Source organism: Branchiostoma lanceolatum, chromosome 13 (assembly GCF_035083965.1).
Source record: "Branchiostoma lanceolatum isolate klBraLanc5 chromosome 13, klBraLanc5.hap2, whole genome shotgun sequence".
In the NCBI taxonomy this organism is placed as follows: Eukaryota; Metazoa; Chordata; class Leptocardii; order Amphioxiformes; family Branchiostomatidae; genus Branchiostoma; species Branchiostoma lanceolatum.
The window spans coordinates 15,982,373-16,006,289 of record NC_089734.1 but is presented as its reverse complement, the minus strand read 5'-3'; the positions used below and the strand labels follow the sequence as shown (position 1 = coordinate 16,006,289).

Genomic DNA, 23,917 nt, shown 5'->3' with positions numbered 1-23,917 from the left:
CAAAACATGTACACACAAAAAAGATATTTACATGGATATGTGAACTGAAAATGAACCTCAAGAAATTTTGCCCATTTCATGATATTAGCATGTAGTCATTTCCCTGAAAATTATGTCAGATGCCTTTAGCAGTTTCAGCATTGACAGCACAAATTGTGCATCCTCCTTCCCACTGTATTATTCTCATTGTGCATGTTTAATGTTGGTTCTACCTAGATGAATCTTGTGCTGATGTGGTCTCCAGGATGATACAGATGTTCAACACAAAACATCCAGGTTGTTAACTGTAAGTAGGGTTTTATCATGTTGCCTCAAAACCTAACAGATTTTAAAAACCCAAGTGAACTAGTGCTGTACATTCTAGTTTTAAAATCACATGCTGCAACAACTTATCCCTGAGGTGATAGATTAGCATAGATAATACTGGTTTATGCAGGTGAAATCACAGATGTGACAGAAACAGGTGAAGTTGAAAATACGGTTGGGAAAGAGGTTGCATTAATTTTGATTTTGAGTTGAAATGTAGTAGTATGCCCTATCACTGGCATGTCTGGCATCACTGGCATGTTCTTGGTTGAACAACAAATGTATTTCAGGGACCTGTATTTACCATGCCTGAGCCGCAGAACACAGTGAATCATCATCATCATTTACCATGCAGTGTGGCTGTGTGAATTTCATATGTTCCCTAATAGTGATTATTGTCATATCACTAGGATTGTTACAGCACAGGATGCATCACTGTATTTCTTGTAGAATCTAAACAGCATATACATGTGTAACACTAACAATACATACAAAATGATGGACAAAAAAATCTAACATCCATTACCATAATACCGCCACTAATCATAATACCGCCAAATCTAAAAAGCCATGAATTTTAAGAGATCTACTCGTGCAGCAACGGTGATTTCCGAGGTATGCACACTTCAGACATCAAGGTGTTTAATACACTCTAAGAAAGGCCTCAATAACGAGGCATTCGAAGACAACGAGGTCAAATGTTTTCGATCCCTTATCATGACAGGCGAGCGCGTCGTGGGAAGAACATATCATCACGCCATCGCAGGTTGTTCGCTGGATTTGCATATAATAATCGCACGTGCTTCAAGCTAAAGACGATTATTCAAACAACAGCAAAATAAGAGGCAGATTCAAGATGGCGGCGCTTGGGTGAGTCGTGTTGTGGATGTGTGGCTGAGAATTTTGCTATTTTCCGCTTTTTACGTTTCGGCGCATGCGCGCCAGAACGTATTGTCCTGGCTTTTACCTTCAAGCAAGGAGGCTTCAAGCAAGGACCAGGGAAGCTTGGTTCAACACTGTGTCGCAGATTTGCATGTGACACAGGACGGCGCAGATTTGCATGTGACACAGGACGGCGACCGCATGTAACTGCTACAACTGTTCGGAAATATCATTGCATTGTGGTTTCGGACTTTGATATCCTGAAAAATGACCATATTACATCTATTCCACAAGATTGCAGAAGAAAAAAAATGATTTCGTCAAGAAAACGACCAAAAATCGGCATAAATGATACCATATAGTAAGGTTATAGCATTACGTCCAGTGTTAATAGTTACGTACCGCAGCTTGGCCGATCTGGCAACGCGAAGCTCTTCGGACCCAGAAGATGCGGGTTTGTCTCCGTGCATGGATTTTTTTTTCTTTTTAGATATTGAATATCAAAAATATATATTGATATTATATTAATCTATCAATATCATATTTATGAATATCATTTTTTTTCATTAATAAATAAAGAAATATTTTATATTTGTTATTTTTAAATATTCATTTAATAGATACAAGCAGTGTTTCCGCCAGACCGCGACTGAGAGGCCGTCCACTTGGGGAGGGCCGTACCGCGAAAATTAATTGACCGTACCGCGAAAATTAATTGACCAGGAAAAGTAACTGAATGTTGTGATCAGAAAAGACTTTGTTAATTTTTCAAAATCAATTTGTTACGAAGGTCGCTTTAATACTGCTTCAATCGTCACAAAATGCGATCTATATAAAGTATACTAGTGACCAGAAGCGTCTGAAGTGTAAAGGGGTTTTCCCGCCCTGTGGTCACGTGACATCTTGCCGTCAACCAATCAGAGCACAGGATTTTATGACGCGGACCAATCAGCGCTTAAAACCTTGCATATCAATGAGCTTAAAAACATGGCGGACGGCCCGGGACGGGGCAGGTTGCGGCTCGACTTATGTGAACTCATAGCGAAAATTATGATTTATCTACGGTACATATGGAGAATTTTCACGGAAAAACACTCAAAGGAATATATATTGTGTCGAATACGGTCAGAAATGACGGCGAATCGCGGCAAATTACGACGTAGAGGCTGAAATGCACGGGCGAAATTCTTGTTTTGTTTACGTTTTTCTTGTTTGCTTCGATGACTTTCTTCGATTGAGTCTTGAAAAACGGGTTTTTAATGAGATCACCGTATGCCAAAGGCACCGACATCGATTCTTCGCAAGCTTAACAATAGCAACAAACAAAAGAGTGTGAATGTCCAACGATATAGAGCGTCCCCACGCCCGCAGTAACAAAGAAAAACAAAGAAATTATGCCGACCTCTCGTATTTTTTTCCCCGATTTCTCGGCATTTAGTTTGTCTTTTTTTTTAAAGAGGACGGCCTATGTCTGAGTTCAGGCCGTCCAAAGCGACATAAGGCCGTCATTTGACGGGAAGACGCCCCTCTGGCGGAAACACTGTATACAAGGCCTTTGTCTTATGAACAGGACTTCATAGATTCCAAACCCGGCATTCGAATTTTTCTGTTCATTGTAATGGAAAATACCGTGCAGCGGCTCCTATGCGCGGTAAGATGATTCTTGCAAAACACTCGCCACTAAACTTCTATCCCCGATGTAAACAGAGGCTCTTGATGTTGTTTGCAAAACAGCGATTCTTTGTTACAGTAGCAAATGCTCCATTGTTCAGTATCGACTTCATTCAGACAACACGGACGTGGAAAGTGGCGCCCCTCGGCACAAAACTATGGGAATTTTCATGAATTTTAGCAAAATTACCCAGGAAAATAAGGAAGAAATGTTGTAAATGCGGAAACCAGAATAATGCGGATGAGGTAGCTGTTGATTTGTTTGACATTTGGTAGTCATTTTAGATAGAACCTTAGCTGTTATGAACTTCTATTTCACTTAATTACCATAGTGCTGATGATTCAATGGTGCTTTTTCAAATTTTATGTTTTATTGCGTGCCATGTACATAATTACATTGATAGCTTTTATAATGAGCCTATTATACATTTTACAAATAAGTACAAGTTGTAGGCCAAGACCAGCTTTTTCAAAAGCACTTAAGTTAAGTGACGTAACTTCAAAATTGCTTTCCCCAATCTGCCTTTCTCTATTAAAACAGTACTCATTTCCCAAAATGACAATTTTTCTTATAGACTGAACAGCCCTTGAGTGACTTCCTCTGGCAGATTTTACTTCAAGTAAAGGGAAAAGACAATTCACACTTATAAACGTAGCCGAAACGTCAGCTTTTTTTAAAAGCTCTTGTTTCTGCTGTTTTGCGTGTCTACTCTACTGTTCGCTTGTGTTCAGCCATCCGAGAACTTTCTGAAGGCGGAAGCAGGTTCGGAAACGCCCAAGGAAGAACAGCAGCGAGCAAAAGAGCCCAGTCTCAACGCCCGAAGTGCAGAGGTCTGAGCGCCCCCCTCCCACATCCCCGAAGATGGCGGGCGGCGTGGATCCGAGTTTGGACAACATTTCACCAGAATTGCGGCCATTGGTTCAGCTGTTATCATCCCAGAACAAGTCTCTGCATGATGAAGTGATGGCGGAGTTCAAGTCGGTCCGAACCGAGTTGTCAGAGCAGATACAAACGGTGACTTTTAAGCTGGAGAAAATGGCGACCGAGGTGAGTGGACTTAGAGACAAAACCCACGTTTTGGAAGAAACTGTCAACTACCAAAGCAAAGACATTGAGGAGTTGCAGCAAGCCTTACATGCCGAGAAACGGGAACGTATTCGCGCTACACTTGTTGCTGAAAGATACTCTATGAAACCGGATATTATTATCCGTGGCTTGCCGTACCGTAGAGAGGAACACCCTGATCAAGTTGTGTACAGTTTTCTGTCGACCGCACTCGGTATAAATAACTTGACATCACCCCTAGTAGCAGTCCACCGACTCTCTCCCTCGACACAAAACCAACCCAACCCACCCATGCTGGTGCGACTGGTGAGTTTACTTGACAGGGAACTGATCCTGAATTCGTCGAGGAAACTCGCAGCTGACAAGAAGAGAGGATTCGCAGTACATGAACACCTACCGAAACCTGTCCAGCAGGCACGGTCCAGACTGATGCAAGACAGAGACAACGAGATCACCAAAGCCAAGGCTGAGAACAAGGAGGTGAGAGCCTTCATCCGAGTACCACCTAGAGACACATGTGCCTTACTCATTGTAAATGGAAAGACTCTCAAAAAGGTGGACGGTGTTGACATTTTGCTCCACACTACAGAACATACAACAGTTAAGCAAGTTTACTAGTACATGTAGTCTTGAGACAATGACACAGTTATTATTATGTCACAGCTATTGTTGTTACTGTTGACAGCCCAATTACTACAGCAAATATTTAAAAGTGATATTGATTTGTGTATTGTCTGAGCTGACAGTGTACTAGGAAGAGTCACTGACACAGTTATTATCAGGTGACAGTTATTGTTGTTGACATCTTAATCACTACAACAAAGAGATATTGTATTGTGTATTTGTTGAGCTGACAACTTTTGAATACATATCATGCTCTACTGCACGTTGATGTTATAAACTTATCGAGATGCAAGGAGGTTTTAACCTCCTTGGGAGATGTAACACTATATTTTTGTACATGAAAGATGGATTTTCTCTTTTTGCTCATGGATCAAATGATATATTGTACTGTGACGATGTTTATATTGACACATGAAGTGCAAAAAGTATTGTAATATTGAGTGCATAACAAGACATAATGTAAAGACAGTATAGAAATTTTTGAATGTATTATAAAATAAAATGTTATCGCCATCCATCCTGTCTTTTTTGGGGATGAGTGAAGGATTGATTGATTGAGAAATGATTTTGTTTTTCCTTTATTAATGCAATGCTGTTCCCTTTTGATTTATATACTGTTTAACTTATTTATGAGTTTAACTTATGAGTTTATCATTGATTGTATTATTTTTGGGCACTCTCCATTATGGTTTGGTTGAAATGATCATTGAATTTTTGTTCATTAATTTGGTTACTTTGTTATGTTTTGGTTGAAATGCTTATTGAACATTTATTGTTTTGTTTTGGTTACTCTCCCTATGTTATGTTTTGTTTGAAATTATTATTTTGGTGTATGTGTGTGCATGTTATTCATATATATAGTTATATAATTAAGGAAAAGTATGTATAACTTTGAACCTAAGCCACACACACAAGTACATGCTGCCGAATCAGAATAAGCTCAGGGCAGTTGTGACCCTGTATTTATGTTTTGTTTTTGTGCACCATCCAGCCTTATTGTTTTCCAATTATGTTAACCTTGGTTCTTTAGTTGTGTTTGTTTATACTAGTGCAGACATCATTTCTCCATGCCCTCACATCCCAGATGACTACAGTATCTTCCCCATCTTGCGTGACCCATTCCAGAAGACATGACTCAGGTAGAGCTACAAATCTCAAGTTATAATTGTAATGGCCTTTGTGACTCTGTAAAACGTAGGGAGGTATTCACTTGGTTGAAGGACAAACCATATCATATTATTTGCTTACAAGAAACTCATTCTTCATTTCCTGTAGAAAAGAGATGGCAAAGTGAGTGGGGAGGAACCATGTTTTTTTCCCATGGAACCTCCAGTCAAAGGGGTACAGCCATACTGTTTAGAAATAACTTTAATCCCAATATTCACCAAACCAAAGTTGATAATAATGGTAGATGGCTTATTGTTGATTTGTCCATAGATGATTTTAGATTTTGTATTGTGAATATTTATGCGCCAAATCAAGATTCCCCAGATTTCTTCTCTGACTTATCTATAGAATTAGACAATTTTGCTGATAGTACTGAAAATCTGATTATCACTGGAGACTTCAACACAGTACAAAACCCCTTTTTAGATAGATTTTCATCAAACCACACTTACCACCCCAAATCTTATGAATCTATTTCAGAATTGAAAAGTAAATTTAACCTACATGACATTTGGAGATTCAGAAACCCTAATACAATTAGATATACATGGCGCCGTAGACGCCAGGCCAGCAGAATTGACTATTTTCTTGCGAGTTTTTCCCTAATCAATAGAGTAAATAAATGTGTCATAGCGGATAGTTTTAGATCTGACCACAGGTTGATTGCTTTATCATTTGTTATTGCAGAGTTTCCCAGGGGAAAAGGGTATTGGAAATTTAATCTGTCTTTGCTTGAAGATAAATCCTTTCACCAGAAAACTGTAAAAGTTATGAATGAATTTTTTAAGATCAATCAGGGAACAGCAGACCCACATGTTGTATGGGATACTGCGAAATGTTTTTTTAGGGGACATTGTATTAAATTTAGTAGTTGGAAGAATAAACAATATCTATGTAGAGAGAAAAAGTTAATGGATGATATCAACACATTACAAAGTAAAATTGATAATTTGCCCTCCCCCCCTGAATCTCTTTTGAATGACTTAGATGAAAAACAAAAACAATTAGAATTACTGTACAATCAAAGGGTTCAAGGAATAATAATAAGATCAAGAGCTCGCTGGATGGAGCTAGGGGATAGATGTACTAAATATTTTTTGAATTTGATACATAGAAATTACACTAGAAAAAATATTCAGAAATTGAAAATATCAGATAATACATTTACCCATGACCCCAAAGAAATTCTAGAAAAGCAAAGAGAATTTTACTCTTCACTTTATTCTTTTGATGAGCCTCCCACACCCCTAACCCCCAGTAAAACAGAACATTTTCTCCCAACACAATATGATAAACGACTGACAAATGAACAGCAGTGGGCCTGTGAGGGTCAAATTACAGATGAAGAATTACTTAAAGCCATTAATTCATTCTCAAATGCAAAATCTCATGGAGAAGATGGTATTCCGGTGGAAGTATACAAACATTTTTACTCTATATTTAAAAACCCCATGCTTAATTGTTTCAACTATTCACTTTCACAAGGTTTTATGTCTGATACACAAAAGCAAGGACTAATTTCTTTACTATTAAAGGAGGGGAAAGATGGTCAACATAAAGATCCCACTATTTTGGATAACTGGAGACCATTAACACTGCTCTGCTGTGATACCAGAATTTTATCAAAATGTTTAGCCCTTAGAGTAAGAACAGTTATTACTGATATAATTCACAAAGACCAGACAGGATTTGTAAAAGGGAGATTCATCGGGGATAACATAAGACGAATATTAGATTTGATAGATTATTATCAAAAAGAAGAAAAACCTGGCCTGATTTTTGTGTCTGATTTTAAGAAGGCTTTTGACACCATACGATGGGATTTTATTATTAAAGCACTGGAATTTTTTTTAATTTGGCCCCCAGTTTATTTCATGGGTTAAAACGCTATATACTAACATCACAAGTTCAGTTTTAAAATTATGGATATATATCACAGCCTTTCACATTACACCGTGGTGTCAGACAAGGTTGTCCTCTTAGTCCATATTTATTTATCATTGCAGTTGAAATGCTAGCTATACGAATTCGCTCTAATCAAAATCTTACTGGTCTTTCTACCTTGGGAAAATTTACAAAAATATCACAATATGCAGATGACACAAATTTCCCCTTTGACCCCAATTTAAAATCGTTTTATGCTCTTCTTCTCTTCTATGCTCTACTTAGAAAATTTTTCATTGATATCTGGCCTTTCTTTAAACTTTGAAAAATGTAAAGTTGTCAGAATTGGGACTTTAAAGAATAGTAATTTCAGATTGCCCACCCATCTACCTATTCAATGGGTAAATGGAGAGGTTGACATCTTGGGCGTACATATTCCAAAAGACTTAGAAAATATTGTGGACTTAAATTTTGAGCCTCGCTTAACTAAAATAGATAGGCTTTTATATCCATGGAAAGGAAAGATTTTGTCTTTGCTTGGAAAAATTACAATTATTAATTCCTTAATAGTCCCTCAATTTACACATCTCTTTCAGATTCTCCCAAATCCAGATAAATCTTTTTTTAAACGATATGAAAGGAAAATGTTTTCATTTATCTGGAATGATGGGCCTGAAAGAATAAGCAGGAAAACATTATACAACTCAATTGAAAATGGTGGACTAAATCTTAAGAATTTATACGCTTTTTCTCTTACTATTAAATGTTCGTGGATCCCTAAATTGTATTTTAATGAAGATATGTTAACTGCATGGTTATTGAGAATGCATATATCAGTGGGTGGTAACCTATTTCCTTTCCTTCAACTCAATTCTGTAGAACACTTTAGATTGAATCCATTTTTAAAAGATATACTTACTGCTTGGTATAAATATCAGTACAAGATCCCCACTGATCCTGCTGAAATTAAGCAACAACTGTTATTTATGAATGATAATATATTGATTGGTGGAAAACCTGTGCTGTTTAAGGCTTTTGTAAATAGAGGTATTGTGTTTATTAATGATATATTGAATGCAAATGGTTCTTTGATGTCTTATGTTGAATTTTGTGCCAAGTATGGTCCAGTTTGTGATAACCTGCATTATATACAACTCATAGCTGCTATTCCAAGAAAATGGAAGTCTAATTTGAATGGTAGCCCCCCACTTTGTGTTTGTAGACCTGAACAATATGACAGTACTTGGCTCAATCAGACAAAGATTAATAGAGATATGTATAGATTTTAAATAGATTTTAAATTAACAGATGTCCCACACAATGTGCAATTATCATGGCTGTACCTCTTTGACACTCCAATCCCCTGGAAACAAGTTTTTACCTCCATAGTAAGATGTACCATTGACCCAACTTCTAGATTGTTCCAATATAAACTTATTCATAAAATTCTGCCTACCAATAGGCTTTTATATATTTGGAAGTGTGTAGATAGCCCCTTATGCTCCCTTTGTCATCTTGAAGAAGAAACATACACTCATGTCTTCTGGGATTGTATCGGTGTAGTCTCTTTTTGGAACGAAATCAAAATTTGGTATAACAATAAAACAGGACAGAATTTGAATTTAAACCCCTTCAATGTTATATTTGACAATTGTCTCGAAAATCTTATAATTCTATTGGCCAAAAGACATATATTTCAAAGCAGAGGCAAATCATATTTAAATTTTCAGACATTCATTAAGTACGTTAATTTATTCTACCAATTAGAATATATAATCGCAGCAAGGAGGGGAAGACAAGGGAAACACCTTGGTAAATGGAACACTCTATGTAATACTATGATGTCTGAAGATTGATTTGCTGGATGGTGCTTTATGTACAGTTGTATTATTTTGACTAATAAAAAAAATAATAAAAAATAATAAAAAAACAGCAAAATAAAGTTTCTTTTACTGGCCTTCAACTCATGTCAAAGTGTGATCTGTTGTCAAGAATGGCTGTTTACTAGCCGTAACTGCGGTTGGCCTGGCGCAAAATAGAACGTCGCCATTTTTATTGTTTTCGCCCGAGACTGGCTCCTCCCCCGTATTGCGTAACAGGAAAATTCCCCGCGAAAATCTCGGCGAAACCAATAGTTTGAAGGGGCAGGCGTAATTTCTATAAAGCACTGAGAAATGCTTTGCATCTACATACATCACACTATATGCATAATATCTATAGATGAATTTTCACCAAGGAACAACAGTTTATAGTAGGATTATGAACCCTTCTATTGTTTGGTCCCAAACCGCGGTTCAAACAATTTGCACCCCTCCGTTGTAACTGGGGACCCCACGCCGATACCATTTGTATTTGCATGGGAAACGAAAATTAGTAATAAAGATTTACTCAGGAACCAATAAATCTTCTGTGATAAAAAGCCAAAGAAAATGTCTTTATTTGTATGGCACACTTGGGATTCTTCCATAACTGGATCGAATATTGCGGCCGCCGGTCCTCATAAGAGAGCTGCTCATGATTCATGCCCAGCGGCATAGTAGACCTGCCGTGTCAACTTTAACCCTCAAGATATCAATTACGAAGGGTGGTGGGCACGCGGGACTAGTTGCGATCTTGAATTTTGGATAAGACCAACAATTAATGCGACCGTTACACTAAAAACGAAGCCGCCATTATGTGAACTGAACCATAGTAGAACGCCAAACGTAAGTTTTACGTGATAGCAGTTGTGACGGGCTACAGTAAATCAAAATTCGCAACAGTTAACATCCGTTTTCGAGTGATTTTTTTTATCCCCAGATATCGTTGTATATTTAGGGCACGCACCACCCCGAAAGAAAGGAACAACAGCTGATGTATAATGGTGAAAAATGGGGAGATAATTGCCACGTTTCTTCCTGGCGGTATTATGGAACCGCCTTCCGTGCGCACGCCCGTTCTCGGTGCATTTCCGCAACATCTTACGATTGCGATATTTCGTTTTTAGGAGATCAAGAGAGACAAAAAAACATACACAGCATAAGTGGCAAAGGTAAGCTATAACATCGACATGTAATCAGGAAAAAATAATGAGTTGCTCCTTTGCTAAATTAGAATCACTTTAGAAATTGCAGTAAACGTGGCGGTATTATGGTAGTGGATGTTAGTATTTTTTTTTGGTGTTTAATAATATGTATTTTTTCAGTTCTTTTGTTATACTATTATAGTTTTAGATGGAAAGGGGCTAGGAAACGTTACATTAGTATCTCACTTTTTTCCATTTTCGCGATGATCGCGAAAAAGGATATTAAGACGAGATCATAGTGTGCGTGCGTAAACCGACCATGGTACGATCTTGATTAACCCTGCAGCCATGTACTACGTAATAAAATCGTAAGGTGTCGCTTTTGATAGAGTTGTGATACAGTATCGAAAATTACATGCGATCCATGGATCTTGGAAGGTAGTACATTACATCCATGTTTTTATACATGGCCAAATTACATCTATACCACAAAACTGAACAAGAAGAAACTAGTTTTGTCAAGAAAATGACAAAAAATTTTACCATGCAGAGAGGTTATACCATTATATACCTTTAAAGTATGGAGTAAGGATGGCATGTATCACTAAAACTCCTCGTGGAAGGTCGTGACGTGTGGACTCGAACATCCTGGGTTCGAGTCCGTTTGAGGAATTTTTTTTTTTTCTTTTCAACATCCGTCTGATGTTTACAACGTCTTTGTATTATGATCTTAGATCCAAACCATGCCTCGATTTTTTGTATTGTTCATTATAACGGAAAACACCATTCAACGGATGCTTCTACGTATGGTTGATTGGTTGGTTGGTTGGTTGGTGGCTTGGTAAATGTACAACCATAATTTGGACCCGTGCCATGTCATTTATACCTCATGTATGTCATTTCTGCCTTCATTTTCCAAAGGTGTACTATACGTTATAATAAGAATTAAGGGCTAGGGTGATTGAGATTAAGGGTTATAATGACAGATTAAAGGAAAGGGCAACGGATTAGGGGCTGTGGTGATGGATTAATGGATATGCTGACGGATCAAGTGCAAGGCTAACGGATTAAGAGCTATGTTGACAGATTAAGGTTTATACTGACGGATTAAAGGTCATGGTGATGGATTAAGGGTAAAGTGGACGCATTAAGTGAAAGGGTGACGAATAAGGGTCTCTGGTGATGGATTAAGATTTATGCTGTCGGATTAAAGTTTATAACCACGGATGTAGGGTAAAGGTGACGGATTAAGAGCTTAAGGGACGGATTAAGGGCTATGGTGACATATCATAGGCAATGCTGAGGGATTAAAAGCTTTCATGACGGATTAAGGGCAAGGGTGACGGATTAAGGGTTATCCTGTGGGATTTAAGTTTATGTTAACGGATTAAGGGCTAGGGTGACGGATTAAGAATATCACATCCCGTTACAATATACTCCTCAACTAACCACGTGTACATAATTATGTTCATTGAGTGAAAATGGCAGCTTTTTGCAAAAGCACTTGTTTGTTTTGTGTCAACAAACATGAATATATCTAAACAGGGCCATGCTGCTTTCATTTGGAAATTTGAATACTACAAGAGTACAACTTTTGTTTGAATTTTCAAGTCCACTCTATAGAAAGTACTGATAAGCTCAAGTCAGGGAATACTCATTCCATGCAGGAAAAGCATGCTTACTTGCACATACACATGCAACATTATTTGAACAAAATTATAATAGAAAAATTGACAACTAATGTCTGTCTGATATTTCTACTGTCATTTAATTGTTCTTATTGTTTTTAGAGGAGAAAGCAGCTGTTGTCCCAGTTTTCAGTGATTTCCTGGGAGGTCCTCCCTGACTCCAAGTTGATCCCATACTGTTTTAGCCATCTTAGGAGGCTAAGTATATATATATATATCTCCTTGGTATTTGTTAACAGGTTACTCATTGATGTTGATAGTTTTGTGACAAAATTAATAATAAAATAAGTGCCATTCCCTGAAGTATCAACCACCAGTTCAGACTGTTTTTTTCACATATAACAAAGATTATGTACAGTACAGCATTTGTGAGTATTACACACCACAGTTGGTATCTAAGTTTTTGTGTGTCAGAGCAGGCCTGTTCATGTGTTCATAGATTTTTCACAACTGTTTTGTGGTAGTCAGTAAAAAGGGGTCTGGGATAATGTTTAGACTATGTTGATTTCATTCAATGGCTATCTTATAACTAATTCAAGGTGGTGTGTGTGTCTCACAGAGTCCAAATAAAACTACCATGTGTTTTTGTTTATTCATACATTGTGTTTTGATTTAGTTGTTCCATTGGTTATAGGAGCTGAAGGTAAATTTCATCTCATTATTTCCCTTGTCTGCCCCTATGTCATGTTTAGGTCAACCTGGGCCATCAACAGGTGACCATCATGAATTCTCATCTGATCTAATTTGGAGTTTTGGCACAGTCTTCAGCAGGTCTTACAGATCAGCTCGCGGTACCAGCTAAAGTTCATGTGCAAGCTGCAACTTACTGCCCCCCATTGTTGTACTACATTCCAGTACTGCTCACTGACTTGCTGTTTTTGATGTTACATCCTGTTATTGACTTTCTTAGCTTCTTTACCATGGTACAATACGGTTTCCTCCAAAATGTACACATAAAACAAATGCCTATTTTGATACATGTCTTATAATGAAATGTTGTTGAAATAGATGTTCTTGTATTTAAAGTGTGAAATGAGTTATCTTTTTGACAGAAGTACTGTGAAATCTCTTAGCATTCTAACTTGGTGATATATCTATTATGATATAATATTTTTCTGTATCAATGGAATGGTTTCTGCACTGTCATAGAGGTGAACGCAATGTAAAATATGAAGTACCACTTGTCACCATTGTTAACTTGCAATGTTTTCTTTGCAATGTTTCATGTTGCAATGAGCCCTCAGGCATAAGAATCTGCAAATAAAACTCGTTATTGTATTCAGTGTCATTTCGTCTTGTTGTTATTTTTTTCTCTATATTGAATCAAGACAATGATAAAGACAAAACATATCTGTACAACAGCTCATTGTTCATTTGTCCTGTGTTTTAGTCACTTTACTCCTGACCAAAGTGGTTAGAAGATTGTTCCACCATAGTCAATGGATGCGTATTTGATTTATCACTAGAAATACTTAAATCTTAAGTTTTAGGAGGCCATATGCAAAGTCTTGGCAGCCCAATATAGTAACATTGAGCTGACAGTCCGCAAAATCTTCAAAAGTTTCGTGAATCTATCATTAACTACGTGGGCGAGCCACCGCCGCCTGCAACATGGCGTTCTTATAGGGGTTCTTCCCTCCCGTAACGCCCCCACGGCCAGCGCGGTTTTCCGTGCTTAAAAAAAGTGTCACACACAACAGACCACCATAAAACTGTAAAGTAGCATACTATTCATTCAAAAAGTCTATGAAAATTAACGGCTAAACTTGCAGAACCTTACAAATAAACAATTTCTTGGATGGTCATGTTCATATCAATTACGTAATACACCGCGCTGGATGAAAATAAGCACATGATTTGATATCGCCAAGACTTATGAAGACTGCAGGAAATATGTAAAAACATAGTTTTAATATGTTAAAAAAGCTTCTACTAAGATGCAGCGATCAAAAGCAGGCAACTCAGATAAAGCGTATTGCAAGAAATGAGCATTATTCGCGATGCAACACACATTTTCCGAGGTGCCGCTAGACGCAACGCCGCTCTCGTTTCACTAAATTTCGTCTCGTTCCCTGGAAACTAAATGTTCGAAAATCGCGTTCTGAAACCGGCGTGGCCCATGATGACAAAATATGTTGAAGCGGCGGAATCTCCACTGGTCATAAAAGCAGCTGAAAGCAGCCGGCATATTCATTGCAAACGAATCTATTCGCAACAAGCAGAAAGCAACTGTTGCGCGCTTCATATGCAATGGACACGCTGAATTCGTTATCTATACGCTAGGTACGTATGCCTCACATACGCCCGTGGCGTCGTGTGGCGCAAGTGGTAGAGCTCGCGGCTGTCAAAAAATCCCGGGCTGTGCCCAGAGACATGTCCCAACTTGCGCCCCGACGTTGTGCCTTTGGAAAGACACTTTACACGCATCCCCCCCCCCCCCCCTCAGTTAGAGTGAGAAGTCTCCAACGGCAGCTGTCTTCAACTGGCGGACGAGAGCAGCGCCAGGCAGGCTGGCGTTATCAAGGCGGACCTCGGGTGTAAGAGTCATCCGGCAGCTCGCTGCAAGCATCCCGACCAGAACCAGCACGTCTCCCTCGAATTGGTGCCATTGGGGAAGACGGATGCCCAAAGTTTGTGGGTTTCAGATTCACAACCTGTCATCCACCTTAAACAAATCCACGCGAAGGTTACCGTGTCAACCCTCCTCACGCCGATGTAGGAATTGACACGGTCACCATACTCGATCTGCATTTCTATCTGTACTATGCATCTGTACTATGTATCTAAATACGACTAAATATAATACGAGTGCTTGCCATAGATGCCTCACACGTGAACGTTTTCGAAAAAAAATATCGTTTAATCTTTTTTTAATTGTAAGGCTTCGTACTAACAAAATTCAATACGGAACTTGTTGAGACTTATTGTATTATTAGAGAGATTATTTTACAATGATAGCAAATTTGTTATGATCCTACATTGAAAGGTCGAATACCATACTCTCCAAGCAGAGGAGTGGGCCCGGCAGGTTTTTGACGTGTTTTTAGGCGTTTTTGTCGGGCTAACTACTTTGTCATTTTTTTGTCTAAAAAGTTACGTATGTTTGTGTTGATTTGTTATTTAAAAGTTTAGTCGTATGAGTTGGTGGCGAACGGTTTTCCTCGCACCACGCAGTGACGTATGTTTGTGTTGATTAGTTGTTTTGAATTTTAGTTGTATGAGTTGGTGGCGAATGGTTTTACTCGCACTACGCAGTGACGTATGTTTGTGTTGATTTTTGTTGTTTGAATTTTTAGTTGTATGAGTTGGTGGCGAACGGTTTTACTCGCACTACGCAGTGACGTATGTTTGTGTTGATTTTTGTTGTTTGAAATTTTAGTCGTATGAGTTGGTGGCGAATGGTTTTACTCGCACTACGCAGTGACGTATGTTTGTGTTGATTTTTGTTGTTTGAAATTTTAGTTGTATGAGTTGGTGGCGAATGGTTTTCTCGCACCACGCAGTGACGTATGTTTGTGTTGACTTTTGTTGTTTGAAATTTTAGTTGTATGAGTTGGTGGCGAACGGTTTTCTCGCACCACGCAGTGACGTATGTTTGTGTTGATTTGTCGTCAGTCAAAGGTCATGTCCACAGCATTTTTAATCTTAACGTGTAGTATAGATCACTTTCTTTACAATATATAGATCACTTTTTTTACAATGTTTACATTTTGCACGTGGCGTCAGTGGAAGGTCAGGCCTACTGGGTTTTAAATTTTTACGTGTTATTTAGGGATCACTTCCTATACAATGTTTACGTATTACACTTGTCGTCAGTGGCCTTAAGGTCTTGCCCACTGGATTTTAAAGTTTTATGTGTTGTTTAGTGATCTCTTCTTTTGCAGTGTTTACGTTTTGCACATATCATCAGTGAAAGGTCATGCCCACTGGATTTTAAAATGTTTACGCGTTGTTTAGTGATCACTCTGTTTAGAGTGGTCCACGTGTTGTCAGTTGAAGGTCTGCTCATTAGATTCTTTCGTTCTCGGCTTTAGTTTAGTAATGGCTTGTTTTTTCTTCTTTTTTTAATTTCGCGGCATTTTGAGGCATCTGTTCTCTCCGTCCTACTACGAGCACCATGGTTTCCTAAATGACCTTACTTCGGTAGGCCCTTAACCAAGGGTCGGTTGCTCCTCCCAGGGTTGACCTTGGATGGATCCCGATTTTAGCTTTACATAGTCATTTTGTTTTCCATTGCCGGTGGCTTGGCAGACCTGCTGTGATGCTTTTCCGTCTGGGGATTTTTTCGACCGACTTTCGATGGCTCAGGAAACATGCGCAGTTTGACGACAAATCTATTCTATTATCCGTAGAGGTCAGCCTTGGGGCGACACCTTGTTCGTCCCATTTGCTGAGAAGGGACCTTATAATTACCATCGCCAGGATTAGAAATTTGTAATAATTAATTTCATGTCGAATTCGGTATCCGTATACTTGTACGTGGGTTCATTCTGTTGAATCCAATTGTTGGTTTATTGTAGAAGTGCTTACGGAAGTCGATATATTCTTGTCAAAAAGATTGTTTGCTCTAAAGATCCTCACGTATCCCGTCGAATAAGACGGGTAGCTTAAGTGGGCGCTGGGAAGGAGCCTTGTGGCGTAAGGTAAATGAAGTTCGGCAAATCGACCACCCACCCGCCCTCGTTCTTCTCGGTCATGAGAACGTTCAGTGACCCTTCCGGTGACACTCCGGACTTTTTGCCCATACCTTAACCTTCTAATAGAGTTTCGGCATCGGTCGCTTCGGATAGAGTACTATCCTTTTTACTATGCGTAGCCTTAGGTCCTTCGGTATGAGTGATGCGGAGAATAGTCGTCTGAAGCCTTAAGACACCTATGTGCTGACCAAGCAGAAACATCTCCGTTACGCTTTAGGATCCAGACGTGGCCGGAGAACCTGGACCTAACATGACACTGTCATGTGCATATATTCCTTATATAGGGGTTGCGACGTCATACCTGTCTGACCAATGGCTGTACATGAGAAATAGTATCCTTTTATCATGCGTAGCCCTAGGTCCTCCGGTATGAGTGATGCGGAGAATAGTAGTCTAATGCTTTTGCCTTCTCTGGCTGCTGAGCCCTATCCTTCCAGTTTATTCAGAACTTATAATGATTCCCCATTATCACAACGTCCTAAGATACTTGATCTCCTCTTACTTCCCCCTCTCCCATCTTAACTCTTCTCAATTATCCCTTGCTCATCTCCCTTATTTTATCTTACTCACCCCTCTCTCATCTTACCCCTCCTATTAACCCTCTCTCATAATTACCCACTCTCATGCCACTGTCATTTTCACCCTACCCCTTCCTCATCGCGCATATGCATGCATCCAGCTTATCACAAACCTTTCCTTACCTAAATCCCCTCTCTTAACATCCCAAACCTATGAAAGATAACGACGCCTTGAGCTCCCTAACAGTTTGTACTGCATTGTTCCTAATAGCTCTCTCAGACAAGGCTCATTCCCGGACGAGCGGAAATGTGCAGTTATCGTTCCATTCCCTAAGACCAAACCGCCTTCTATAACATATTAACGTCCGATCTCCGAACTGCTACACAAGTGTGGGAAAGACGACAATATTGAATATTGGTGACCAATTAGTCTGCTTAACATTGATCTCAAAATTTTAACTCATGTACTTGCAAACAGATTGATACCTCTCTTTTCAAAGTTGATCAACGCTACGAAAACCAAACCGCTTATATTAAAGGACGTTACATCACGCAAAATATAAGACTGCTTATAGACATTATGACCTACACAGAAGCAAAAAAACATTCCCGGCATATTACTATTTCTTGACTTTAGAAAATATTTTGATTCCGTTGAGTGGAATTTCTCATTCCAGGTACTGGAAAAATATAATTTTGGCTAAAAGTATATGAACTGGATAAAAACCATGTACAAAAATGTACAAGCAGAGTTATCGACAACGGCTGGATTTCTGAATTCTTCCTTCTCGGACGAGGTGTAAGACAAGGCTGTCCATTATCCGCCGCTTTAATTTGAGTTCATTTGAGCTAAAGTTTTAAAAAAACATCTCAAGTAGCAGACGATACGACTTTACTTTTAGGAAATGAGGAGTCTGTACATATTGCAATAAAAACTTTGTCTTACTTCAGTAAAATTGCTGGACCTGAACTAAATCTCAATAAAACACAGGCTATATTGGTGGGATGCTGGAAATTCAGGAAAAAAGAGAATGAGGGTATTTCTTTTCCCCAAGGACCCATCAAGTCCTTAGGTATACACTTTGGACATAATGCAGAAGATTGTAACGAAAAAAACTGTATGATACGATAAGAAAAATAGAAAACATTCTACATACCTTAAAAACATAAACCTTACACTATACGGTAAGGTGGCAATATTAAAAACACTTATCGTATCAGAAATCATTTATTGCGCCACAGCACTTGTCGTACAAGAAGACGTCATCGTGAAATTGAGCAGAATATCTTTTAACTTTCTATGGTCCGGGGAAAAAAGACAAAATTAGGAGGTCAGTAATCATATCTGACTATCAGAATGGAGGGTTGAAGATACCTGGCATTCGATCACAAATTGACGCTCTGCATGCAAGTGTAATCAGACGGATAATGGATAATTATGTGGGTGACTGGAAGATAATTCCACGTTAATACCTCAATAGTTTGGGAGATAACCTCCTTATTTTAAGATTGCATTTCAAAGATAAGCGTGGCTATCCTAACATGTATCATATACCTATGTACTACCATCATGTTATCTTAAGTTGGCACAGAGCAGGAGGCACAGAAATAGTTCAACCTGAGACCCCAGGTGAAATAAAAGACCATATAATATGGGGGTCCAAATTTATAGTCAAGCTAGGAAGGAGGAAAAACCGATGTCATTGTTCTACAAAACACGGAGTGACTCAGGTTTTGTACACATAAACGGCTTGCTAGTTTATCACCACATAAAAGAGACACATATACTGAACACATTTGGTTACAAGAGAAACTGGATACAAGAACAATATGTTATAAAAAGAGCAATACCAAATAGATGTTTAAGATTGTTGCAGACAGCCAAGGTATCAACTGAACCACAACTGTTGATTTTTCTGTATATACTAGCAAGCATCTGTACAAATTGCTAATAACAGACAAAACTGAATCTCCATATGTTGTTAAAAAGTGGGCCAAGCAATTACAGAAGGATTCAACAGTCTGCAAAGTTCCATGGAAAGATAGAACTATGGACTTAAATCTAGAAGAACTATAACTTTAGACTGAAGAATATCAATTTTCATGTTAAAATTTTTGCATAAAATTCTTCCAAATAATCAGAAACTCTTCAAATGGAAGCTGATACAGTCACCTCCATGTCAAATCTGTTTTGAAATAGAAGATGAAAAACACAAGTTTGTTGAATGGCAAAAGCTAAAGAATTTTTGGGAAAAGCTGCAACAAATACTGAACACGATAACTATTATCAAATACATCAATCTTGAAACACTAGCGTATGGTATTCCACAGAACTTACAACATTAAAACGCAGCGAATAATGCGATAGTTATAGCTCAGTATTGAATATTCAAAAGCTGGTGACAACATAAAGATAAAGACTGTTATAAAGAGATAGATCCGTTTTCTTATATATACATCCTTAAAAAAATAGAAAAAAATATATCATACACAGAATCAATTAATAAATGGGGCGATCCTTTATGTCTGTCAGATAGTAACTGACATTGTAGACATTACGAACTGAGCCAATTCAGAAGCGTATTATGGAAAACCGCAGTTACTGCGGCTCCCCCGCTGTGCGGAGTGCTATTGACACCTTGGCGCTAGCAAATAACCGCCTGGGAGCTTGACTCTAGACCAAAGACACCAAATACCAATGCCTTGTATCCTTGAATTAATTATTACGAAGTGCGCTACAATCCCGGAGCTTCTCTGGCTGACTGGAGCTTCTCTAGCTGGCTGATTTGGGAACAGTGGATGCTTGAAGATTAGTAAAGCGGTCTCCTGTATTCACATTCGTTCATTAGAGAGCTAAACAATGGTCTTCCTTCACAGTTCGGTGACGGAATTTCCTTTCAATAGTGAAGCCAATCAGCGCTCTCCTTTCCTGTGACGTCCTTTCCTGTGACGTAGATATCACGGGCCATCTGTCTCAGAGTGGTCACTTTAGCGTGGGAAGCGGTGTTGGCCACACACGCGGATCGTTCTACCCCCATGGCAGGAATCAACGTCAACCATGGCATTTGTGTTGCCAAAGTTCTAGCTAGGTCTAGCTCAGGATTGGATTCAGTGAACTTATAGGGAGACTGAATACCACAGTTAGCGGACGTGTGTTTCAAACATAACGGTAGGTCAGGATTGGATTCAGTGAACCCTGTTGAGGAAACTCAACTTATAGGGAGACTGAATACCAGAATTAGCGGATGTTTGTTTCAAACATAACGGTAGACCAGGATCGGATTCAGTGAACCCTGTTGAGGAGACTCAACTTATAGGGAGACTGAATACCACAATTAGCGGACGTGTGTTTCCAACATAACGGTAGGTCAGGATTGGATTCAGTGAACCCTGTTGAGGAAACTCAACTTATAGGGAGACTGAATACCAGAATTAGCGGACGTTTGTTTCAAACATAACGGTAGGTCAGGATTGGATTCAGTGAACCCTGTTGAGGAAACTCAACTTATAGGGAGACTGAATACCAGAATTAGCGGACGTGTGTTTCAAACATAACGGTAGGTCAGGGTTGGATTCAGTGAACCCTGTTGAGGAAACTCAACTTATAGGGAGACTGAATACCACAATTAGCGGACGTGTGTTTCCAACATAACGGTAGGTCTAGCTCACGATTGGATTCAGTGAGCCCTGTTGGGGAAACTCAACTTATAGGGAGACTGAATACCACAATTAGCGGACGTGTGTTTCAAACATAACGGTAGGTCAGGATTGGATTCAGTGAACCCTGTTGAGGAGACTCAATTTATAGGGAGACTGAATACCAGAATTAGCGGACGTGTGTTTCCAACATAACGGTAGGTCAGGATTGGATTCAGTGAACCCTGTTGAGGAAACTCAACTTATAGGGAGACTGAATACCAGAATTAGCGGACGTTTGTTTCAAACATAACGCTAGGTCAGGATTGGATTCAGTGAACCCTGTTGAGGAAACTCAACTTATAGGGAGACTGAATACCAGAATTAGCGGACGTGTGTTTCCAACATAACGGTAGGTCAGGATTGGATTCAGTGAACCCTGTTGAGGAAACTCAACTTATAGGGAGACTGAATACCAGAATTAGCGGACGTGTGTTTCCAACATAACGGTAGGTCAGGATTGGATTCAGTGAACCCTGTTGGGGAAACTCAACTTATAGGGAGACTGAATACCAGAATTAGCGGACGTGTGTTTCAAACATAACGGTAGGTCAGGGTTGGATTCAGTGAACCCTGTTGAGGAAACTCAACTTATAGGGAGACTGAATACCACAATTAGCGGACGTGTGTTTCCAACATAACGGTAGGTCTAGCTCACGATTGGATTCAGTGAGCCCTGTTGGGGAAACTCAACTTATAGGGAGACTGAATTCCACAATTAGCGGGCGTGTGTTTCAAACATAACGGTAGGATTAACGTAAGCTCAGTACTGTAGTGAGCCCTGTTGGGAAGACTTAAACAGTCTGAATTCGACTTATAGGGAGATTTGTTGAACATAATGGGAAGTCTAGCTCAGGGCTGGCTGTGTGTGCTGTGGGGATTAGCAGAGTAATTGACACCTAGCCGAGAGTCAATAAAACTCCGCCTGTCTGCGTCCAGACCGCTCATTTGCATTATACGCTTCTGAATTGTGCCAGTTCGTAATGTCTTGTAAATATGTACATTGTAACATGTAGATAAAACTGTACATGCTTTAGGTCAGGAAGAAAATATAGCATACCAGAATTTCTCAACACACCTTCATAGATGATACTGTTGTGATCATCGTTATTACTGTTATAAGTGTTAGTGTTATTAGACTGTTTGTCGATGACAGTACAGTAGTAGATATGTACTGGCCAATATGACATCTACCTGTAATACATTGTAAAATATTAAGTTTTGTGATAAAAGCGTAGATATAAGATACTGACAACGTAGATACCTTCAACAACATTGTTACATTGTAATTACCGGGTTCACAAAATAAAGATTGAGGTTCGAATGGAACCAATCGGAAAAAAAAAGATGGACATCCCCGTCACTGAGATAGAATAACACCACCACGAGGAGACGGACGGAAACTCGAACCCTGCCTCGCAAAAATTTATTTATTCATTTATTGCACTTCTCTAAAACTGGAAGGCATGGCGGAACAGGTGTACCCCCGAAGAGGTCACCTTTTCAAGGCCGAACAACATGTCGGCATGGCGAGATGTTATGGGAACAAAAATGGGAACAAAGATGTCATTTTCAGTCAAACGTAACATGAAAACGGCAACACTCTCAAACTGCAACGCTTAACAACATTGGCTGTGAGCCTCCCTTGCTTTTCGCAGCGAAGGATTGCAAAAGATTCTAACCCTCACAAAAAAAACTTTCCAAAAATGGTGTCCTGGGGTTTGGACACCAAATCTTACCAAAGTCCACTGCTCCTGCCTGAAACGGTCACCAAAAATGGAAGAGAAAACATCAGAATAGACGACATCTATGTTTGCGCCGCTCATCCACGTTGATTGTAGGTTTCCCTGGCCTTCTACTCGCCTATTCCCGAGAGGGATTAAAGTTGATTCTAACCGGCCACTGAAAAGAAAAGAAAACCATCCTGTTCGACGATATGACTGCTCGAACGTAGGCCCAAACCACAGCCTGAAATTTTCCTAAAATGGCCAGAACAAAATAATAAAACGACAAGAAATCAAAACCAGAAAAAACGCAAGCCGGGAAAAAACACCGCCAACAAAACAAAAACTGCCCGGACAAGAAATTCTCTCACAAAACGCTTCAATAACCACTTTAACGTTAAAAAACACAAATCGTAGCGCCACGCAACAATTCGCCAAACCTTGAGGCGAAGAACGTCGCCCCGACTTGCTCAAGAAACCGCCACGGGCTTCGACTCGGACACCTCCCGCCGGAAACTCGGGCGACAGTCGGCATGTTTCTGCTCAGTGAAGACGAGAAGGAGCGACAGGCTCCGTGTGGGGAGAACCGGGAACTAAAATGACACTGTAGCCATGTGCATATCTTCCTCATATAGGGGTTGTAATGTCATACCTGTCTGGCCGATGTCTGTACATGACAAATAGGGGGTTCTATATGTTCGAAATCGTGTTCGACGGGAACGTTCGTTACGCCACCGGAGACAACGAGCTGTTTCTGTGGAATCGGGTTATGACTTTCACGGCTTTACGTGCAGCTCAAAACAACAGAATTGATCTTTGGAGTAATCAAATATCACTTATTGTCGCTTTCCCATTGAAATTGTCCGAGGCTATTTTGCATATGTTTTTAATTATTTTTCCCTGGGGCGAATTTCTGACAAAATATGATCCACAAATAGCTGTTTCTGATGTTTTTGGCCCCCAAAACCCCAATGTAATCGTCATTTTAAA

The 23,917-nt window shown here is 39.3% G+C and overlaps 1 long non-coding RNA gene across 1 annotated transcript; it reads left to right on the top strand.

Annotated features, from left to right (window-relative positions):
- The first annotated feature begins 216 nt into the window (after positions 1-216).
- Positions 217-13,577, top strand: LOC136447962 (uncharacterized). The gene is made up of 3 exons (XR_010757809.1): positions 217-286; positions 12,395-12,494; positions 12,985-13,577. It is a non-coding gene; the product is annotated as an uncharacterized lncRNA (long non-coding RNA).
- The last annotated feature ends 10,340 nt before the right edge of the window (positions 13,578-23,917 follow it).